The sequence below is a fragment of the Pinus tabuliformis genome, chromosome 5_2, assembly GCF_031772625.1.
Source record: "Pinus tabuliformis cultivar Carrire ecotype Pingquan chromosome 5_2, CPIR1, whole genome shotgun sequence".
Classification (NCBI taxonomy): Eukaryota; Viridiplantae; Streptophyta; class Pinopsida; order Pinales; family Pinaceae; genus Pinus; species Pinus tabuliformis.
The window spans coordinates 378,740,709-378,748,197 of NC_142306.1; the positions used below are offsets into that span (position 1 = coordinate 378,740,709).

The following is a 7,489-nucleotide window of genomic DNA, read 5'->3' on the forward strand; positions in this document are numbered from 1 at the left end:
TCTTTGGAATCTTGTTGGTAGGTGTTGGTATTTGTGGAACTTTACAAGACACAAACAAAGAGCTTTTCAATAAATGGATTCAACTAGGTTCCTTTTATCCTTTTTCTAGAGATCACTCAAACAAGAGAAAAAGACACAAGTATTAGCTTTACCTATGGGAATTAGTCACATCATCTTCAAAGAAGGAGTTAGGTCTTAGAGACAACCTCATTATTTGTATCTACACATTGTATCTTGAAGCCCACACTGATGGAGAAAGAATCTTCCAACACACTCCTTTGAAGGTTCTAACAACTAGAAAACAAAATATACTCTTCATATTAAAATTTAATCAAATTGTTGGAGATACAAGTATGATAAATGTGTGTAATTACAACATTTATTCATTTTTGGAAGAATCCTAATAGAAGGAATAACTTCCACATTTGAGAGACAATTGGGTTCCTAGATAAATCTAAGTTACACCTATGTAGGTGTGAGATCCTTTGAAAATAAAGATGGCAATGGGGAAGGTTCTGTTAATATCAAATCTAGCAAAAAAGGTTCTAAGGTTGAACTTGTACTAGGATCATGGATTCATTGTAAGTATCCATTTTGATCTCTAAACATGTCTACAATTAGAGGCATGTTTAGTCATCTAACAGACAAACCACATCTCTTGTTTGAGTTTATTGAGAGCAGTCCAAGCCCATTGGTACTTTTTCCTGACTTGCTCCAAAGAAAGGATGTATTTCTTGAGCCAGAGTACTTACAATGGTTTTATGAGGACACCAAACTATATTTCTCAAGACAACCCTTGGAGAAAGCTCCAAAGGCACAACCATATGTTTCATCCTCTATGTATGTTTGTAGTCTTGCTTCACCCAACACAATATTGTTTAATATCATTAGTGAGTTACAAGGTAATGAAGGTACAATGAATAGCATGGATAAGGCTATGAAGGACATAGTGGAACCAATAGTAAAATAAGTTGGGATTTATTTGGAAACAATTTCAGCCAAAGGGAGGTCAGTGCAGGAACATGAACAAGAGATTCTCTTTGGAAGAGGTAACATGATTAAAGAAAAAGGTCTTGAAGTGGAGATGAGCTCTAACATGCCTAGACACTTTGGACATGATGTTTCTAATCATGTAGTAGCTACCTTCCAAAAGGCATATAAAATCCCATTCAATGAGAAGCATGAGATATTAATAAGGCTAAATTCAAATCCATAGAGGTTAGAATTTAGCATCATATTTCAATAGTAACTTTGTATATAATCCTGCACATATATTGCATGTTTGATGTTTCCAACTTTATTGCCATGTACCATTAGCATGGTACCTCTTGTCCATGAAGCAATGTTGGAGTTTTAATATACTATAGAGGCTCAATTATGGCTCCATTCGTTTACAATAGAATTGATTTATATAAGTTATATGATTTTATTAGTATTTTCCTTGTAACTGCAAGAGTGTCAGTCTTTCGAGGCAAGGGTCCTCACCATGGCATAAGAAGATCTATTATAATTAGTTCATGCTTGGCCTTCGTTGAATAAATTTTACGGTGCTTCTGATTTTTACAAAACAAAACCTTGAAAGGAAGTTGTGAACATTTTGTAAACAACATAAAATGCATGTTGAAAGAGAGGCCACTAATTTTAAGTAATATTTGTGATCAAGTGAAGTTTCTATGTGCATTGAATTGATAATTTGTTGTGTATTTTTGCGATTTAGTTTATGTGTGATTAATGGCATTTGAGTGTGAATATATACACAAAAAATTGTATTTATCCAACTCTCGTAATTGGTTCTAAAATTGTGATTTTGGTAGACACTAGCTATAGGAAATTCATGTAGAAAGGTTTTAATGCTCTATGGGAATCATAATCAATTCCTTTTGGCTTGTTGGTGAGATATTTAACCATTTTTGTGAAAATTGTTTGTAATTATAATGCATTGAAGAAGGCATTGATGTTATCCACATTAATTTGTAGTGGAAGGGTCTGAATATTGATCAAATTTTAGATGGTTGTAATGAGAATTAAGCATAGTTGCATTGTCACTCTGCGTTGGGAAAACTAATATCAAGATTGCAGAGTAAACACAACAACTGGTCGTAGGAATGGTCAAAGAGTGAAGGAAAATCACGACTTGGGTGCAGAGTGACTGAGACTCTATAATTTAAGGTCTTTGTGGAGATCTAAAGTATCTATGTTGAAATTGTGGAATTATTTTTTGGCATGGAAAGCTTGCGAAAGAGGGTGTTGGTTCTCCTCTACATTGTAATGGGAATATGTTGAGGTCCAATTTGTTCTCCCTAAAAATCACCTAGTCACAAATTGTGATCAAGTGTTGAAGGAAGGCACGGATTCTAAAATTGTTTCCAAGGATTGGATCTGTCATAATAAGTATTGGCATTTTTTGTGTTGGTTAAATCTTAGTTGTAAGGGAAACATTGTCTTAGTAAGGAGAATCGTGATTGTTTTCTAGAGATTTTCTTCACTTCTATGACATCATGGGATTTGTAAGGAATAAGAGGAATGTTCCTAGATCGGTGGGGATACATTCAGTATTGAATAAGTAAAGGAAAAAATTGTATTTAGAAATAGAGAATTAGTAAATTGAAAGTTAGGATGTAGATACAAACTGCATATTTTCAATGACGTCTTTTGTGTATGCCGAGCAAACCCCTGGGGAAACCTGCATTGAAGGAAATAGGGTTTGATGTTTTAGTATTCAGAAGAAAAGTAGTATGATGTACTCCTACTGGTGAGTATACCACTTGATGAAATCCAGCAAGTGGCCTTATGCTATTCGAGAAAATTTGTAAATGAGGTTTAAAGGTCTAGCACCACTACAAAAATATCCAGCAAGTTTTTTCATTTGATAAGATTTGGATGCTAAAAATTTTATGAGTATGTTGATGACTGTGAAATGAGCTTGCGAACATAGGATTTGTGTTAAATAGGTGAAAGGTGTGAATGAGAAGAGAAAATGAATTTTAGATAATCATGTAGTAAATGATTTGTTGGATATCAAATAGAACTGGAAATAAGTACAACTAGGTTATGATGTGTGAGGTTTATAAATTGAGGGGAATAGTTGACAACATTAATAACATACTAGTTATATCTTAATTCACTATTAGAAGTCTAATTGGTTAATAATACATGGTAGTACCCATGTTTTGAAGTGTTGGAATTTCTGCAATCAATGATAAAATGGGCTTCAAGGGAAGGGGGAATAGATTATGCACCTGAGAATAGATTTTTTGTGGAATTCCAATGACCCATATCTCAAAAGGGGGATATCATAAAGGAATGTTCTAGTGATGAACCAAGTTTTAGTGGTGTATATGTCCCATGCTTAGATCTTTGCAATGAAACCCTTCATTCACTCCACGAAAGTCTTGAATATTCATTGATTCCTTAGTCTTTGATAGGAAGAGCACCCTTGTAAACCTTCTCAAAACCCTCATGCCCAATAGAATTTTCTTCCCAAATCTTGATCATCGAAATGTTCAGCTCCTTGAGAGTGAATCTGTGCAGTCTTCTCCCATTATGCATTGTTTCCCTATACTTTCTTCCTTTGAGAAGCATGGCCCCAATAGTCAGTGTTGTTTCCATGTTCTTCTGAGAAGCACAAAACCAATAGTCAAACCACTCATCGGATATGAAACCACTCTATCTTTCCATATCTCCTTAGTCATACGAAACCCTCACTCTATTTTTCCATATCTCCTTAAGCACACAAAACCTTTGAAGAACAAGGAAGAATAAATCAACGACTCGATTTTTCCATATCTCCTTAGTCACACAAAACCCTTGTAGAATAAGTAAGAATAAACCAACGATACCAAGAATAAGGATAATCGAACTCTAGATCTTAACTAAAAATTGTTTGTGCTAACTTGTGATAGTTAATAAGATAAACCATAAAACATATAGAAATTCTTAGAGTTGGTGTGGCACATACAAGCTAGGATTACTAAGTGATTTTGATCATTTTTATTCTCACAAATTATGATTTATTACATGAAAGGTTAGTCCCACAAGTTAAAGTTGAAGACACACAAACATTAGCAGGAAAAAAAAAAATCAAAATCGTGTTATTGAAATGCAATTAATTATCAACAATATTGAAATATTGAGTTCATGCATGCATTGTGGCATATTTAGTGAATAGTTTTTATTATTTTTTACAAATGATCAAATATTTTATTTAATAATAAAATAAATATTTGAAATATTGAATAAAATTTAAATATAAAATTACGATAAGTAGATTCAAAACCTACATTTAAAAATAAATTTAAGTAATGTAAATTGTATATATTTTTATTATCTTCTTCTCTCATTTTGTTACGAATATATTTTGAACTTTGAATATGATGGCCTTAAGAATTTTTTTAAATCTCCATAACATGTGGATTAAGAATAGAAAAGGTCTACAATTTATTTCAAATTGTATATAATAATTGGCATGGCAACATTTTTATACTCTAAAAATTTGGTTAATAAATTTTATTTAAAAGGTAACTCCATGATTTTATTGATGTCCCTTTTGTTCATTTTTTTTTTTCAAATGAAAAGTTTATGTCAACAAATATCACTTAAAAATTAATAGATTGTTTTCGTTTGAGTTCAATTTTTTTAGTTTATTAATACTATTTATATCATCCACGTGGATTGTTATAGTTCTTCTTTTAAAAATCATATTTAGTATGAAAGGAAGAGAAAATATGGTATATTTATTGAAGTTGAATAATAACATACATATGATAAAAGAAAAGTATTAACCTAACTGCTTCTAATCCCTATGATATTTTCACACTTCATAAATAGTTTAGAAATAATTTCATAGGAACCATAGTTTATCCTTATTTATTGTTCATATTATTCCTTTATATTTGAAGTCCTTTATCTTAAGCGGAACTTGGCAGATCTGGTGTGGTTCAATCCAAATATTTTGAACATAAAGTTTTATCACTTTAAAAATTCATGAATCATCTAATAAATTTATAACAAAAAGAATCATATTCTTATGATCCCATTTAACAGTCCATTATGTTGTAGAGTGATGGAAATAAGAAATAGATATAAGTTTTTTTGGGAAAAATATTGTTCATTTTGTTGATGAAACAAGTTACATTATATTTTACCCCTCTAGTCTTTATAATGGACAAATATGGACTTTGAAGAATTTTTGTTTTCTATAGTAAGGTTGAATTGTTGTCCAGAAGTTGGAGGTCTGAAAAAGAGGTCGAAGGAGAATTTTTGCTACTGAAAAAGTGAGTTGACTTTGCCAAAGACAAGCCCATTAACAGGATGTTTAAAACACTGAGGGGGGAGTGAATTAGTATTTATTTTACAATTGTTATTTTTATGCCAATTAAGATCAGTTATAACTTGAACACAAAATGAACTGTGATATAAATAATTTTATTTATCAATGATGAGGACTCCAATCATATGTTTACAATGAATCAAGTACAATGATAGATGAGGGCTCCAACCCTAGTTGAAGACTCCAATATTCAAACCTCCAAGCTCCAACTTGTACTCTACCAAGCACCAACTTGGACTTCACAAGGCTCCAACCCTGTCTTTTTAAGACTGCAACCTCTCCATTGGCACGGGCTCCAACATGTTCTTTTCTTAGGGCTCCAACCCACTCAACTCACCCAATATTCTTCGTGCTCTTATATTAGGGCTCTAACCCACAACTTCTAGACAATAAAGATTTTTTGTGAGACTTCCAATATGTATTCAACATGTCTCTGACTTGGTATTTATTAATCTCTAAGAATTTCTTCACTAAGCTTCAAAAATGCATGGGGATATGCTCCAACAATGTATTCCAAGAAAGTTCTCCAAGAATACATTCAATCGTCAATGACAAATTTGATAATCACAAATATTTCTTCAACACTTCTTCTTTAATATTATTCAACAATTAATGATTCTGAGGTACTCAATGTCTACAAGGGACCTTGCCCACAATGCTCAAGGAATGCAAGTTAACATCAGCTTAGCTCTAAAAGGTATCACCATGACTCTTCATATACACAGCGAATCTTCTTCAAGGTTACTTAATTTGGGCACTTCAACAATGTTGCTACAATTAGGGTTATTAGGTTTGAACTTCAACGGTTGGTTCCGAAGAGTGCTTCAATATGACCTCAACAAGGTTACTATTTCACAAGTTGGGGGCAACCTCCAACACAAGCTAAAAGAATTTTCTTTACTATCTCCAAGCTATGATCAAACTATACAAATTTCAAGCAACCAATCTTCATTGCAATAGAAAGACTCCAAAGGTAACTCTCCACAACATGAAGTGTTTTCTTTTCCACAAGAGGTCTAAGATCCAAGCCTAATGTCTTCTGTCTACTCCAAAAATTACTCTATCAAATATCGTAAGCTCTCTAGTGGTTACAAATATAATGTATTGTAACAAGTCTGAAGATTCAAGTTCTACTCATAAATTTAAGCCATTTTTAAAATTGTCCAATCTCTTTTATTCCACAAGGTCTGCAAAGGTCTGCAGGTGTCTAAGGCACTACCACAGGTCTGATGTTGCAGGTCTAATTCATATATACAGAGTTGAATTTATGAGTTTTTTAGGCCAAAATTGTATGCCTATTAGGGATAAATTTATAGGTCTTAATAGAGATGATATTGCACACTTTGTTTGATAGAATTTGTAGGCTCCCACAGGTTCGAGTGCAAACTTTATGAGACACATGTCCAAGAACATGTCACAAGCATAGCTGGTTGGACAAGTCCAAGATGCTACATGTCTAGACTTCAGAAGATATTCTCACAGTTCTAAGGAAACACAAAACTATTTCGGAATTCCTTCATACCATGGGTCTAAAGTAAGGGTTTGTTTTAAGCCTCTAAATTTACCCATGATATTGCCTACAAAATAATATTCTTACTTATATTTGGTTCTCAAAATGAGGAGGTCTATCCCCAATATATACTTATTCGCTTATGTGAAAAGGCACATATTTTGAGGTGAGGAGTCAACATGATCATGTAGGCCGACCATACTAGATTTATAAATATTAGTTTTGATTAAAAAAAATAATTGTACAAGGGTTGATATCAAGTGTCATGTTGTTGTCCTTTTTCCTAAGGTGTTGCATTAGTAAATGATGAGACGAATCCTTATATAGAATTCCATTAATATGGACTGATCACTTTGTTAATTGCTTACTAAAAACTTCATTGGACATAGGGACAGTTTAAAACAAGGATCATTTTACATGATATATTAGTTTGATGATGTTAGGATGAAGGGGCCAACATTTTGTGCTCTAATACTTAGAGATTCCACAACATATGTCACATCAATTTTTTCTATCATATTCATTTTAATAGGTTTCACTCAAGCTCAAAAATAGTTTCGAGAGTGTGTTCTTTTTAAATGTTGAAGACTTCTTACATGACTGAAGAATTGATATCATATTTTTAGTATTATGCTAGGTTCTGAGGGGGG

At 32.7% G+C, this 7,489-nt stretch overlaps 1 pseudogene; it reads left to right on the forward strand.

Annotated features, from left to right (window-relative positions):
* The first annotated feature begins 379 nt into the window (after nt 1-379).
* Nucleotides 380-1,216, forward strand: LOC149159044 (red chlorophyll catabolite reductase pseudogene; annotated as a pseudogene).
* The last annotated feature ends 6,273 nt before the right edge of the window (nt 1,217-7,489 follow it).